Source organism: Lacerta agilis, chromosome 12, assembly GCF_009819535.1.
Source record: "Lacerta agilis isolate rLacAgi1 chromosome 12, rLacAgi1.pri, whole genome shotgun sequence".
NCBI lineage: Eukaryota > Metazoa > Chordata > Lepidosauria > Squamata > Lacertidae > Lacerta > Lacerta agilis.
Window position 1 is genome coordinate 449,443 of NC_046323.1, and position 15,925 is coordinate 465,367.

The 15,925-nt window shown below is 44.3% G+C and overlaps 2 long non-coding RNA genes across 2 annotated transcripts; both read left to right on the top strand.

Annotated features, from left to right (window-relative positions):
• The first annotated feature begins 8,153 nt into the window (after window positions 1–8,153).
• LOC117056117 lies at window positions 8,154–11,165 on the top strand. The gene is made up of 3 exons (XR_004427692.1): window positions 8,154–8,355; window positions 9,643–9,707; window positions 10,781–11,165. It is a non-coding gene; the product is annotated as an uncharacterized LOC117056117 (long non-coding RNA).
• Window positions 11,166–11,169: 4 nt separating this feature from the next.
• On the top strand, window positions 11,170–14,044 carry LOC117056118. The gene is made up of 2 exons (XR_004427693.1): window positions 11,170–11,267; window positions 13,560–14,044. It is a non-coding gene; the product is annotated as an uncharacterized LOC117056118 (long non-coding RNA).
• Window positions 14,045–15,925: the final 1,881 nt, after the last annotated feature.

Below are 15,925 nucleotides of genomic sequence, written 5' to 3' on the forward strand. Positions count from 1 at the left end.
TTCTCTTCCTTTCCCTCTCATTTCTTTCTCTTTTGTCTCCCTTTCTCCCTGATTTTCCTTCCTTCCTTTCTCCAGTCCCTTTCCTTCCTCTTTCACTTCTCCTTCCTTCTCTCCCCATTTCTTTACTCTTTCCTTCTCCCATTTCCCCTTTCATTCCCCCTTCCCTTCATTCATCTCTCTCTTTTCTTTTTTCTCTTCCTCATCTTCCCCCCTTTTCCTTCCTTCGTTCTTTTTCTCCTTTCCTGATCCTTCCTTCCTGCCTTCTCTTTCAAATTACAACAGCTGTTTTCTGTTAAATTACATTTCATAGGCAAGGCAAAATATATCACTATCTATAGTTGTTGTTTTTTTTTAAATATCCTTCCAGTAGCACCTTAGAGACCAACAAAGTTTGTTCTTGGCATGAGCTTTCGTGTGCATGCACACTTCTTCAGATACCTGCATGCACACGAACGCTCATACCAAGAACAAACTTAGTTGGTCTCTAAGCTGCTACTGGAAGGAATTTATTTATTTATTTATTTATTTATTTATTATTTTGTTTTGACTATGGCAGACCAACACTGCTACCTACCTGTAACTGTATCTATAGTTAAACAGCCAATTAGGAAAGCTTAGCCATTTCCTAATGAGTACAGAGTTTTTTAACCTTATGCACACTTTTGTGTGAGTAAAGGCCCAATAACACAACCAGGACTTCTTAAATCAAGGCTCAGACAGGGCCAGTGCTAGGGTTTTTTGCGCCCTAGGCGAGATCACCTTCTGGCACCACCACCCCCCCCAGCCAATCATATTTCAAACACAGATGTATTATAGGAAGAATGAAAAGCACAGAATTTGAAATTGTTAATTTATTTATTTTTAATTGTGAAAACAAGTCATAAAACAATTTCTGATTTATTTTCTCAAACAGAACAGTTTTAGCACAGAAATCACTTTGAAAAATGTTAAATGTGATGCTGAAATTTAAGTCTCTTTAATATTTCAATTTCAAGCAAATCAAAATCTTATTTTACGTGCCTTTTCCTTTGCAAATTTTGTTAACAGTTCCAGGGCCGTCTTAAGCATATCCAGTGCCGTGGTGTGAAGATCCCTCCGCCGCCCCCCCTCCCCATTTTTAGGGAGCTGACACCAGGCTTACACATTATCTCTAACAAGCCCTTAGAACAAAATGAAATGAAAAGGCAGAAGAAAATCTAATGAAGTCCTCAATTCCAAAGCAAGACTCATTCAAGACTCAGCAGTTCTTCTAATTCATCCTCATGATTCAAATCACCACATATCAAAAAGTTAAAGCAATCACCAGTTTGTTGTTCTTTAAATAAATTGATAAAGACACAGACAATGAAGTTCCCGGCCAATTTGTGTTTAAGTACAAAGATGACGTTTTCAAACATGGTGGGGGGTGGGTGGAAAGCAGTGACATCCTGAACCTAAAAAAGGACCCAAAAGGTGGGTCACAAAGGCTGCAGCCCTAACTGCACTTACCTAAGAGTAAGCCCTGCTGAATCTAATAGGACCTTACTTCTGAGTAGACAGTAGGACTGCAGGAAGAAACACAGTTGGGAATTAGGACTTTCTGTTTTAAGTCTCAACCAGAGGAAAATGTAATATTGGAGATTAGGGAGAAAGAAATATGAATAGATTGGGGGAGGGGGCTGACGACAGACCAGAAACCACAGGTAGCAAGACAAGGCACACTTTCTGGGGAGCAAGTCTCTCACACAGTTGCTTGGGGCGAGGACTGCAGAGGGATCATAGTTGGGTTGTGCGTGTGTGTTTTTCAGAAAAACGTAGAATTGGAAAGGACCCTGTGGGTCATCTAGCCCAACCCCCTGCAATGCTTTTTAGCTTGCATTGATCTTAAAAACCTCCAGTGCCATTTTTTTATAGTTGGATAGGCAATTAAAATATTCTTTTCTAGCGAGAGCCGCGCAGAGCGTGTAAGCGGCTCTCCCTTTGCTTGCTTTACAGTGAGATGTTGGAATGTTCATTGTTATATGAATAAATAAATGTACTGTATTGGCCTGCTGCAGAAAAGTGGGCCCCGGGCAGGTGTCTCTAAGGAGAGTCTTCCACAATCAAGGGGCCACTGCCAAAAAGGCCTTCTCACTCATAGGCATCCTCTGTGCTTCAGCCACAGCAGACATGTGAACCAGGGTCTCCACTGATGGTTTCAAGGCACAGGTAGGTACATATGAGCGAAGGTGTTCCATTAGGTACTGAGATTCAAGCTGCATACACAGTTTTTCTACAGCAAGCCACTAAATTGGTACTTTGTGGGCAGCAGAAATAGAAACTTCAAAGACACTTCTGGCCGTGTCACTATAAAAAAGCTGATGGCACAAAACGATTACTTCCCTCCATCCATTTCACATCCAACCTGTTCCTTGTAACCATGATTTCTGCTACATGTTCCAAAGCAGTGGCAGTCCTGCTACCACAGAATAATAGTGCAGGGTGGGAAGGGAGGGAGGGAGGGAAGGGGAAGAGAGAGAGAAAGAAGGAAGGAAGGAAGGAAGGAAGGAAGGAAGGAAGGAAGGAAGGAAGGAAGGGGTGAGAGAGAAAGAGAGACAAGGAAGGAAGGAGAGAGAGAGAGAGAGAGAGAGGAGGAGGAGGAGAGAGGAAGAGAGAAGGAAAGAAGGAGGGAGGGAGGGAAGAGAGAGAGAAGGAAGGAATGAAAAAAGAAAGAAAGGAAAGGAAAGGAAAGAAGGAAGGAAGGAAGGGGTGAGAGAGAGTGAAAGAAAGGGGGAGAATGAAGGAAGGGGTGAAGGGAGAAAGAAAGAAAGAAAGAAAGAAAGAAAGAAAGAAAGAGAGAGAGAGAGAGAGAGAGAGAGAGAGAGAGAGAGAGACGAGGAAGGAAGGGATGAAAGAGAGAGGAAGGAAGGGGTGAGAGGGAAATAGCGAGAGAAAGGGAGGGAGGGAGGGAAGAGAGAGAGAAGGAAGAAAGGAAGGAAGGAAGGGGTGGGTGACAGGGAGAGAGAAAGAAGGGAGAGAGAAAAAGAAAGAGGAGGGGGGAGAAAGCCTGCTCTTGCGAGAGGCAGCGGCGGGATCCCATTGCCACCTCTGCAGGGGCAACCGCTTCTCCCTTCTCCCCAGCTCACTGTGGGGTGGGGGGAGGGAGTCCTCCCTTGTGGTTCGCCCCAAAGCACCGGGGCTAGGCAGGAGCTAAGCGGCTGCTGCCCACCAGCGAGTCGCCATGGCCTCGGCACCTCGGAAGGAAGCAAAGAGGGTGGAGCTGGGGGCGGGCGAGGGCGAGGGCGAAGGCCCCGCCGAGCATGGAGAACCTTGGCAGGCGGGTTTCCCGCCCCGGCGCTGAGCGATATGACCCGGGAACGAGGTCCCTGAAGGCTACAGCTTGATTCACGCTTACTTGGGAGCAAGGCCTCGGTGGGACTTGCTTTGAAGTGAGCGCCAGCAGCTGTTGCGGCAGCGCGGCGCCCTTGCTGGCCCTGGGCTAGTTCTGCCTTGTTGTTCAGTCGTTCAGTCATGTCCGACTCTTCGTGACCCCATGGACCAAAGCACACCAGGCACGCCTATCCTCCACTGCCTCCCGCAGTTTGGCCAAACTCATGTTAGTAGCTTCGAGAACACTGTCCAACCATCTCATCCTCTGTTGTCCCCTTCTCCTTGTGCCCTCCATCTTTCCCAACATCAGGGTCTTTTCCAGGGAGTCTTCTCTTCTCATGAGGTGGCCAAAGTACTGGAGCCTCAACTTCAGGATCTGTCCTTCTAGTGAGCACTCAGGGCTGATTTCTTTGAGAATGGATAGGTTTGATCTTCTTACAGTCCATGGGACTCTCAAGAGTCTCCTCCAGCACCATAATTCAAAAGCATCAATTCTTCGGCGATCAGCCTTCTTGATGGTCCAGCTCTCACTTCCGTACATTACTACTGGGTAAACCATAGCTTTAACTATACGGACCTTTGTCGGCAAGGTGATGTCTTTGCTTTTTAAGATGCTGTCTAGGTTTGTCATTGCTTTTCTCCCAAGAAGCAGGCGTCTTCTAATTTCGTGACTACTGTCACCATCTGCAGTGATCATGGAACCCAAGAAAGTGAAATCTCTCACTGCCTCCATTTCTTCCCCTTCTATTTGCCAGGAGGTGATGGGACCAGTGGCCATGATCTTAGTTTTTTTGATGTTGAGCTTCAGACCATATTTTGCGCTCTCTTCTTTCACCCTCATTAAAAGGTTCTTTAATTCTTACTTTCTGCCATCAAGGTAGTATCATCAGCATATCTGAGGTTGTTGATACTTTTCTGGCAATCTTAATTCCGGCTTGGGATTCATCCAGTCCAGCCTTTCGCATGACGAATTCTGCATATAAGTTAAATTATATGCCTGTTGTCTTTGTCCATGGAGTTTTCTTGGCAGGGATACTGGAGCGGCTTGCCAGTTCCTTCTCCAGGTGGATCACGTTTGGTCCAAACTCTCCACTATGACCTGTCCATCTTGACCTGTCCATAGCTTCCCTGAGTAATTCAAGCCCCTTCGCCATGACAAGGCAGTGATCCATGAAGGGGCACGTCCATTAAGGTGAACTAGGTTCTGCCTAGTTCGCCTTAATGGACGTGCTGGCCCTGGGCTCAGAGACCACGAGAGCCGATCCACAAGCTTCACTCCTTGGAAGTTGGGACACCTGGAGCTTGCTCCCAGGTAACTGAGCAAAGGCTGTGCAGTCTTACACTGCAATCTTAATCATTTTTTACTCAGAAGTAAGTCCCACTGAGTCCACTTTCCTTGTGCTATTAGCCCCTCCAGACAGCACTGAGGAAGCGTCACAGATCAACCTAAAGCAAAATGAAAGCACTACTAATGCACCTGCTACAGAGACCCCACCTGGAACGGCCATTACTTGTGTGAATTCTTCTCTAACCGCAGGAGGACCCCTCCTTCTATGCACTGCTTTAATATACAACGCAGTGAAGGCAGAACAAAACTTCTGGCCTTGGCAGGAAGCACCAAAACAAACCTTGTCCTGCAGAACAGAGCTCTCCGTAACCTGACTGCTGCAGATGTCCAGACAAAACAGCACAGAGTACAGCTTGCTCAAAATAAGGAGGACAAAGGGGGAAATAAGGAGGACAAAGGGGGAAATGAAACTTTTTAATTTTGCTGAATTAATACCTGGTTACCCCCACCCCACCCACAGCAAAATGTAAAAGCAGAAATTGCATGCCTTTTTGTATTGGTTGCCAAGGAACTAAAGAGAGCAGAGCAAAGATTGCCATGCCAGTTTCCACAGCCCCACCCACAGGCCCCCACAGTGGGAGAACATTTCCATTTTCTTTTCTCTACAGGCAGCAGAAAACCGAGCAGGGTTTTTTTTGGGGGGGGGGGTTGTGGGGCTTACCAGAAAGGCTGTGGTGACCAGGGGGACCAACTTGAATAAAATACACCCCCCTGCAGATGTATGAATATGAATTACATGGCATGGCAAACACACACCTTGCAATGCCCATCAACTTGGGGGGGGTCAAATATTTTATTGGGGAGCTGAAGGGAGCTAGGTCCCTAGGAGTTGGTTCCTGTGGTGGCAGCTCTTTCTTTTCCACAGCTACTTCAAGTTGCACAAAACTTTTGTGGGTCTCTAGTGGACCTAGAGGCACACCAAGCAAGGCATTGCTGCAGGGGAAAGGGTGTTCCTCAGGTGAATATTTCACATCACTCCTGAAATACATTGGATTAGGCACAGCCTTTCTCAACCTTGGGTCCCCAGATGTTGTTGGACTACAACTCCCATCATCCCTGACCACTAGTCTTGCCAGCTAGGGTTGATGGGAGTTGGTATGGTATGGTATCAAATTTATTGCTTATAGCCAAAGGCTGCTGCAATGTATACAATGTCATTCAGTAAAATATATACAAATTTGGTACAAAACTTAGAACATTTACATTATCAAAACATGACCTAATCAGCACGAAGCTATGAAAACACTTTAATATACTAATTAAAACATTAAACAATAAAATTTATAAACTAAAATCATCACGTGGCCACTGATATTTTAAAAGAAATATTGAACAATACAATTGATAATTATGTACGATGTTTGGTGAGAAAGATGCATCTTGGTATGGATGGGATCAGATGAATTCATCTCCTTTACAGTTAATAGCTACCTCGGCAATATAATTTTTTCTAATTTTCCTGGCGGCAGTTGCAAAAAGTGCTACACGCCAGGTCACATATTTATCTGTGTCTGCAAGGAGAAAAAGAATCATATCAGAAGGATTCTGGCCAGGGGACCTTGTCATTATAGGTGTCAAAAACCGTTCTCTTGCATCACTGTATAAAGGACAACGTAAAATATAATGCGTAAGGTCCTCTACTTCAGGGCAGCCTCTAAAACAAACTCGTTCGTTTACTGGAATGCCTCTATGTCTCCCATCTCTATAAGCAGAGTTTATTGCGTTTAGGCGTAACTCTGTAAAAGCTTTCCAGAGTTGTACAAAGGTCAATTCATTAAAATACGTGTGTTCATGGGCCTCTCTAAGTTTAAAATATAATGGAGCACATGTGGATGAATACATGGAAATTAAATCGTTTTTAGTAGCCACTGTCCTTATGGTACGTTTAAAAAAATTTTTTGAGCATATAGGGAAAGTTCTTTAAGCTCGGTCATTGAGAGATCATATTTCCCCATCAGTTGTGCGGCATGATGTACCCAGTTTTTGAAGGGTAATCCATTATAATAATAATAATAAAACTTTATTGCAGCTATAAGCTCATATACAAATCATACCTGCCTTACAATCCATGCAAAAACAGCTAAAATAATTACATTAAAATAGAAATAATAACATAAAATATTTACAATCAGGAGAAATAAATATAAATTCAACCTATGATACCATCAGGAGTTTTAGGCCCAAAGGGGGTGGAAAAGAACCATTAGGATTCCTGTAATAGGCCATTTCGCCTCTTATGGTTCAGAGCCGAAGTCAGATACCTTGCCACTTGCAAGGTTACTGTTGGGTTAGAATCCTGGAGTAAAAGGGTAAGCTGGATCTCAACTGGAAGTCCAGGGTAATCCATTCACGAGCTCAATCAGGCATTTTTTGGGTAACCTATTGTTGTCCATCTGTTGAACTCTGAACCAGTAGCAGAGGATTCCTTTATCTATTTGGCTCTCTGTGCTCGGCATACAAGTTTCCAGCCCTCCCAACATTTCTCAGGTGAAGATAGGGACTTCCTGTTCTATGTCAGGAAGCTTCTCCTGCATTTGATCTCACTGCATGTATATTCATCATATAAGCATCTACTTTGGTCACCTTGAGCCAATTACAACCTCTCCGCTGAACCTACCTCTCACGAGCGTTGTAAAGAAAAAATGTGTGAGCGAAGGGATCATGTGCAACAGCTTCCACAGATAAATGAAATGAAATGAAATCTTGGTGGTAAGCCGCCTTGAGTCCCTGTCAGGGAAAAGTGGGGGAATACAACAACAACAACAACAACAGAGGAAACTGTGAGAATGATCAGGAACATACCAGAGAGTAAATCCTATTGAACTCTGTGAGCAAAAATGCTTAGGATTGCAGTGAAAGGCTGACCATTCTGTCCCCAGTTACCTGGGAGTAATTCATTGAATACAGTGGGACTTACTTCTGAGTAGACAGTGTAAGATTCCATTTACAATAAAGGAATAAACACTCCATATGTTTCCTAAGAAATGGCTGACTGCTGAAGCATTGAAATGAAAGAATTTAAAGTGGATTGGTGACCTTTTCCTTCAAAATTATAGGAAGGGCTTTGTATGCCAGCTTCACCATTTCCTTCATTTGTTTGGTGCAGGAATTTTATTTTCCATATAAACAGGATTCTGTTTTTGCACTGTCCTTGGAAAATTGGGACCCTTGGAGTGCATGTTTCTTTCTGGTCCTGTAGGTCTTGAGAAGGGGTGTCTGGAAATAGAAGGAAGTGAAGATTTTTCTAATCTGGAACCAAATGCAGCACCTGTGACATTTCTGAGTATCATGCTGCTAGTAGAGGCAGGTGCAGGACCAGTGAAAAAATACCAGTAGTAATTGTGAGATACCCAGCCTCCTTTCACTAATTAATGCATGAAGGGGTTAAGACCATAGAAAAAACTGTCTTGCCAGGCTTAGCTAGGCTACTCCTCCTCATCTTGGGAGGAAGGGTTACTCACCTCTTTGTTCTCTCACTCTTCCACCATGTGAACCCAATCATTAAGGAGGTCTAAGTTGATTGCTCCAAACTTAGACCACGTGATTTTAGCAAACCATCTTTGGTTTAGAAACACTCACCATTTTAAAACTAAGTTAAACTGCCTGGCTTTTCTTGCTGCTGTATAGAAAAGTCCATGAATCTGGCCTTCAAAAAATTGGTAAGCATGTGGCCTCTTTCTATGCTAAAGGAAGTGGGTAATTTTGGAAACAACTTAGAAGGGGATATTTTAAAGTAGCTTTGTTTTCTTGCATGCTTTATTTTCTTGCATGTTTTGTGACGTTAAATCTCTGCTGGAGCTGTCCCACTAAAGAGTACTTGGCCCAAACGTGGATTTAGGCATCCAGGGAATTATCCTTTCTGTTTTACCAAATACCTAAAACCAACAATAATCCTGTTCCTAGTGAAAACTAAAGCATAATTTCTACTGATTTTAACAGCAAAATTGTAGTCCTGCAGCATGATACAGACATGCTTAGACGTAAGTCCCATCATGCCCTTACTCATGCCCAGAGTATGCATGCTTAGAACTGCAGCCTCACAACTCAGTCACATCCTTATTTACTTGGATGTAAATGTTCTGAAGGAGTCACTCTCCCCAAATGCATAACCACATTTACTAAGAATTAAATAACAGAGGTGTCTACTGATCACAAGATTTGGTTCAGATTCCAGTTTTGTGCTTTGGGAAAAAACCTGCCTCCATCAGAGATGCTTAGGATGCTGCTCAGTTCAGCTCCAGGGCAGAAGCAGAAATAGATTTGGAAAAACAAAGTCAATCCATTATGCGGAAATTGAGATCCACATTTTGACAAAGTGGATTAAATTTGCAAACGTAGGACGTTTTCACTTGTTTTCCCCTTTCCCTGCTCCTTTCCCAGAGAAAACCCACTCTTTAGTGCCAAATCAGAGCAAACAGCAATCCAGAGAAAAAGTGCATTGCAGTTTGCTTAAGAGTGGTTCCCCCTACTTTTGTGCTGGGCACCTTAAAATTTGCCCCCCCTTTTTAAGGACCTTCTATAGCTTTATTTGATGAATAAATATTTGGTGAGATTTCCAGATATGGTAGATCATCCTACCAAATATCAGAAGGATGTGACAGTATTTTTTTCTGTCATGGCAGCTTTATAATTTTGCAGCGGCTGAAAAAAGGCATTACACAATCTCTTGTACTGTCTTGTGGGCAGGTGTTATGAAAATAAGTAGGCGCAAGAGACGTGCCCCTGGGTAAAAAGCCTACCAAGTTGCAGACAAATAGGTCCAGGGGTTTTTTGTGCTAGGCACCTTTAAAGTTGCTGTTGGATGGATTGGCTTTCCTTCCTGTGCGTTTGCGGTCAGTGATGTTATATATAGGTCACCCTTTGTGATCTATATAATGCCAGCAGCCAGCAAAGTGTTTCGATTTGGGTAGCAGTGCTGCAGAAGGCAAAGCATCTTTTTCTTACAGGGGAGACCAACCATGCCATAAGAGTGTGCCTGAGGGACTGCCTCTTTCTTACTAGAGCAACACTGGTGAGATCTAATTCAGTGGTGGGATCAGTTTTAAAAGCAAATCAGATGAAGGGCTCATCCACACTCCCACTTGTCCCATGCCTAAAAAGCACGGCTCTGAGAGGTTTTCTGCTTGAATTGCAGCTTCTCGGCATGGTCCAAGCAGTTTCACCCTTGCTTCTCTCCTTTGCCAGCTGTAAATTGGAACAAACTTAAATCTGGAGAAAACGTTTAATGCTCTGATTGAGTGCTAAAGAGCAGCCTCCCCCTGAGAAGCAGTGGATCAAGAGGGAGGGTGGATAAGCCCTAAACTAGAGACAAGGAAGGCTTCCTGGAGGGGCTGCCTGTAGCAACATGGGGATATTCAGTTGGGAGGATTTAAAAAACAAATTCTATTTTTAGTAGGTGGCAGGAGGAGTGCAAAGGGAAAGATTTGTGGGGAAAGCAGCATGACTTCTCTTTATTTTATTGCACCCCAGTTTGTACAGGAAACCCATGCTGCAGGATGTACATTCCATTCCATCGCAACAGCCCCAGTTTGTAATGGTAGCTCCGGGATTCACTGAGTTATAACAGTTTGTGCTGGAGGTAAAGTGGTGGCATCTGTGGCACTGCCCTCTGCAGAAGTCCCAGCACTTCCTCCCAGGTTGCCAGGTACTAGGAGGGCACCAACATTGTGCTGAAAGTGGTGCATGCTGAGAGAGGATTCCAGAGCCTGTGTCCTACTCTGCTCATGCTGTGCATCACCAGCCAGTTCTCTGGGGCTCACCCAACAGGGCACTTAAAGGCCATGTATTGCAGAGAAACCTCAGCAATGGTTGTTTTTTTCTGCCATTTTTCAGGGAACCTAGCCCACCAATACTGTCCTTCTCCGTACAGGGGGAGGGGCCCCCTCCCAAGAAGCCCCAGGCTTCTGAAGAACACAGAAGATCATTCTCTAGCTAGGTGGCCAAACACAGAGGAGAAGGTGGCTCTGTGGTAGGTGGCTTGATACAAATGTTGTAACAGCATTTTAAATACATGAATAGCTTGAAGTCTTGTCTGCAAACAATACTTCTGACAGATTCCCCAGACTAATTATATTTTCTCCGTAGGTGGCCTTTTGTTACAAGGATGTCTGAAGAAAAATGCATTTCCTTAAATGTCAAGAGACTGCCAAGCAATAGCACCCCAGCAGAGCTGTCAATGCTGCCTCAGAATTCTACACGAAATTTATTTCCTATGACCAAGAAGTCATTTGAATTTATACCGTCCTTTGAAGAGTTGCCTTGGCAGCCCCAGACACAGAGTTCTCTGGATTTGCTACAGGGGAGGCTGCTTGCCATGTCTTTTCCCAGCAAAGAACCTGGTAGCAGCCCCCAGTTTGCTTTTCTTAGAAGAAGACTCTCCACTATAACTGGTTCAGAGGGGTCCCCTGGAGAACTGGACCAAACTGCCATCTTTCCCACATCAGCAGTCAAAAGAACCAGAGATCCTGAAGATGCCACTGCAGAACAAGGATGCAAAGTGCAAGATGCAACACCTTTTAAAAAATCTGCTGTGAAAAGGAGAGGAAAAGATGCCACTGATAACCAACTTGTGGTAAAGACCTTTCTCAGACTCTGGGTCAGGGGGCTGGTTGGCCAGTTGGATTTGAATCGCTATACAGTGCTTAGAAATGTCAAGCTAGTCTTGATAAGTGATAGGCTATCAGCTAACTTAATAACTTTCATAGAGAATATTTGACTTCTGGAATGCCTGCATTACAATTATTCCACATTATGAGTGGGTTATTATGACATAGAACCTACACAACCTAAAGGAAGGGAAGACTCATCACCACCCAGCAATTTGAGCTACAAGGAGCTGAAACTGGTGGGGAAAGAGTCATGGAGAGGGCAGAAAGTGCAGCTGCCAGGATCCTGCTCTGATCAGTTGATCTGGGAGATGCTCTGTCTTCAGATGTTACCAGAAGCAGCAAGTGTCAGATCTGCAAGTCCTGGCATTGCTATTTGATTGGTAAAAAACTGACAGCTTTGACTGATTGGCCAAATGTTGTCAACTAGCAGTCAAGTATAAAGCATCAATTATTATTTTTAAAAAGCATGGAAGGGAAATTGATTTAAAAAACCAAAACAAAACAAAACAAAAAAACCTACCAAGAGACACCAGAAGCTTGGCAGACCACTGTACCAGGCCACTTTGGTGGCCAATACAACACAAATGGGATTAGTTGCAAAACCACAACAAAAACGGCTATGGTCAAAATCACACAGTCAGGCAGATGACCCTCCGCAGCCCCTGCCCCAGCCATGAAGACCTGCTGGAAGAGCTAGGTACCCAATTGTCACAAAAAGCTCCTTAGTCAATCATATTATATCAACACATTTTACCGATGAGGTAGGTTGGACGGAGATAAAGTGAGTGACCCAGGGAGCGTCATGGCAGACTGTGGATTCAGAGCTTGGGTCTCCCCACGCAAACCAAGGAACAACATTAGCTCCCCAGCACCCCTTTCCATGGATGTTGAAGTGTCCCCTGCAGAGTGCTTTCCTGTGGGATCTGGAATCTTGGTCCTTGCCCTCAGCTAGGACAGCCATGTCCCCACAGACAATCCCTTAGGTCCAGAGTAGCCCTTCCATGTGGAGACGGGTTTCTTCCCTCCTCAGAAAGAGCTGCCATCTAGTGGAGACCCCTGCTTGTGGGAGCAGCGATGGTTTCCCCCAGCTTTCTCCCCCAGCACCCTGTGCCCCTGCCACTGTGGTTCTGGAGCCGACCCTCTAAAGCAGAGTTTCAGGAGTCCTTGTAGGCTGAAGGGGGAATCCTGGTGGGAATCTCCTCCCCCTTCTGATTGTGGGATCTCTGGACCCGCCTCAGGGTGCGTGGGCAGTTTGGAGGTTTCTCAACCACATTGGAAAGAGTGAACAGGCTCTGGCAGCTTTTTAACAGCAGTCTAAACATTAAAAGCCCTGATCTCTTGAATGTAATTTGTTTGAAAGGATTTTTAATATTGATTTTTTTTAAAAAAAATAGTTGGAACCTGCCCCTGGGCTTCATGGTGAAGGGCAGGTAAGAAATCTAATTAATAGATTACAATAAGAGCAACCGCAGAAACAATGATACTGGTTGATAGGTTGAGGGATCTCTGCCCCAACCCCCCAAAAGAGTCTTTTTGGTTTTTCATGAGATGTAACCCTTTTCCATTAAAAGGTTTGCTGCATATGACCCATTGTTGTCTAATGCTTGCATGCTGACCCCAAACCTTTTACTTATTTACTTATTTACTTATTTATTTATGAAATTATGAAAAAAAAACCTTCCCTCTCAATTTCAGGAAAATAGAGTAAGAGCGTGGGAATTTTTTGTTGTTCAGTTGTTCAGTCGTGTCCGACTCTTCGTGACCCCATGGACCAGAGCACGCCAGGCACGCCTATCCTTCACTGCCTCTCGCAGTTTGGCCAAACTCATGTTAGTAGCTTCGAGAACACTGTCCAACCATCTCATCCTCTGTCGTCCCCTTCTCCTTGTGCCCTCCATCTTTCCCAACATCAGGGTCTTTTCTAGGGAGTCTTCTCTTCTCATGAGGTGGCCAAAGTACTGGAGCCTCAACTTCAGGATCTGTCCTTCTAGTGAGCACTCAGGGCTGATTTCTTTGAGAATGGATAGGTTTGATCTTCTTGCAGTCCATGGGACTCTCAAGAGTCTCCTCCAGCACCATAATTCAAAAGCATCAATTCTTCGGCGATCAGCCTTCTTTATGGTCCAGCTCTCACTTCCGTACATTACTACTGGGAAAACCATAGCTTTAACTATACGGACCTTTGTCGGCAAGGTGATGTCTCTGCTTTATTTATTTATGAAATTATGAAAAAAAACCTTCCCTCTCAATTTCAGGAAAATAGAGTAAGAGCGTGGGAATTACGTCAGCTAAAAAACATTGAAGAAGCAACTACCCATGAATTTACGATTGAAGATATTTGAACTTGCAAGCTCCATACCTATTACCTGCAACTTCTACAAATGATAGGTGGGAGGGGCAGCGTAACAAGACGATGACATGTGAGGACAAGTAAGATTCACGCATCCTGATCCTGCATGACATTATAGCCTGTGCATGCGGATAAATGATGACCCGCCGAGTGTCTACCCACAATGCACTTCACTTGCAGAATCATCAACGGCTGTGACAGTTAATGCAAATCCATTGGGCTGCTTGCAAAATAACCTCTCTTGGCAAAAATATCTTTATCTATAGAGTAATCACAAATGATGCAATGGGGAATGTTTTTGCTGTAAGCACGGGGAAAGAGCAAGAGGCACCGACAACAGGACAACCTTTGGTGGATTACTAATTAATGGCCTTGTTTGGCATACTTTAAGTCTGGGTTGTTTTCCATTGAACTTGCCCTGTTTTAAACTTCCTGTCTCCCCATACCTCCCACTTTGGTGGCTTTCATATATCCACAGTGTGTGACCTTGCAGAGTTACCGGAGACACTGTTTTGACTATGAGGTGCAGCCTTAGGATCCGTGAGGCCTCGTGACAAGGAGGCAGACATCTCAATGCCATAATCTGACCTGGCTAAGGTTCTTCAATATCTTGTTGACTTATAGGAGAAGGAGGTTGTGGAGTCCAAGGCCATAGATCCGAGGGCTTGGGCTGCAGATGTGCCTAGGTGACCAGCTGCCTGGTGGGTCTCTGAGGGGAACTAGGAGTCTACAGCTGCACATTAGGTGGGCTACCCCTAGCCTAGACCATAACCAAAGCTTATATGACAAGCATGGCCACTGAACCTCACCTAAAGCAACATTTTGAATTGGGATGAACATGTAAGGAATTGGGGGAAGGGAGAAGGCAAACAGATTTATTAAGACTAGCAAATTTCCTCAAGGCAGTTCTACACATCTCTCTTTGGGATGCATCCTGTTCTGGGCTAGTTTGGGTAATATGCTAGAATTTAAAGAGTTTCTGGTGGGATTTCAGAAAAAGCACTTCTGGGAAGCACAGTGATAATTGTGGGAAATGCATGACATGGGGTGAAATGATTCTGTTGTATTTCCTCTCAATGTTTACCACCACACAAGTACTGTGGATCAGCAGTCAGATGTGTTCATACGTATTTAAGGCTCAGTCTTTTAGTGCCCACAAAATTCTGGCTGGTATTTTCATTAACAAAACTCAAAGGTCAGTGATTTCATTGCCTCGGGACCCTGTGAAAATTGTACTCTTTGGCCCCATGTTTCCATGTTGCAAGATTTCCTGACATATGGTCTGAGCAAAATCTTTATTTTAACAAGTTCTTGCTTCACACCCCTGTACTGGTTTATTGAACATGATTTTATTTTCTGTGGTTCAAAACAGTTCTCCCGAGGGCAAGTCCACTTCATTGCACAGCTTTTCCATTCCATAAGTTAAATGGTGACCTTGACCCAAGTATTATATTTCAGTACATTTTGTAAGCAATCTAAACTGCTAATAGTGACTTAAGCAGTGATTCTAGAGTGAAGATGATTGTGCTTTTTGAGACATAGAGGTGAATTAATTGAAAACAAATAATACCTTCTAAATCTCGCATTAGGATACTGAACATGGCACCACTAAAAATAATGGCACAACTTTCATAAATTTGGAACCCTGTAACTTGGGTATGGGTTTTTTTGTGGAGAATGCTATTAAATGGACTTAACAAGCAGTTTAGTAAAATACTGTAAGGCACAGTCTGTCCTCCTTCATGCAAAGCTCTGCCAGTGTGAGGGGGGATTTCTCTCTCCCTCTCCCTCTCCCTCTCCCCCCCCCCCCACTCTCTCTTACATACATGTCTCTCTTGTTTAGCTGCTCCGGCACTAGGGGAACCTCAGAGACCCAGTTTCCATTGAATCCAAACACAGATTGAATTTCCCAGTGGAGCAGCTGTGAAAACAAGCACACCAATAGTGTCCTGTCAGTCCTTATATTCAGGTCTGACTGGCTGTTACTTCATGGCCCGGTGTGGCCTCTGTGGTTGGGCTTCAGAGTATGAAGAGCTTTTATCCTATTGGTCTCCTCTCCTTTATGTGGACAATACCCCCTTCAGGGATTCCATGAGGTCTGAGAACCCAGTACTTCTTGGGGATCTCCAACTCATGCTTCTCCTCAAACAAGAACGTAATAAGAGCTTGCTGGACCAGTGGTCCTTCTAGTCCAGCTTCCTGTTCTCACAGTGGCCAGCCATATCCCTGTGGGAAACCCACAAGCAGAATATGAGCACAAGAGCCCTCCCC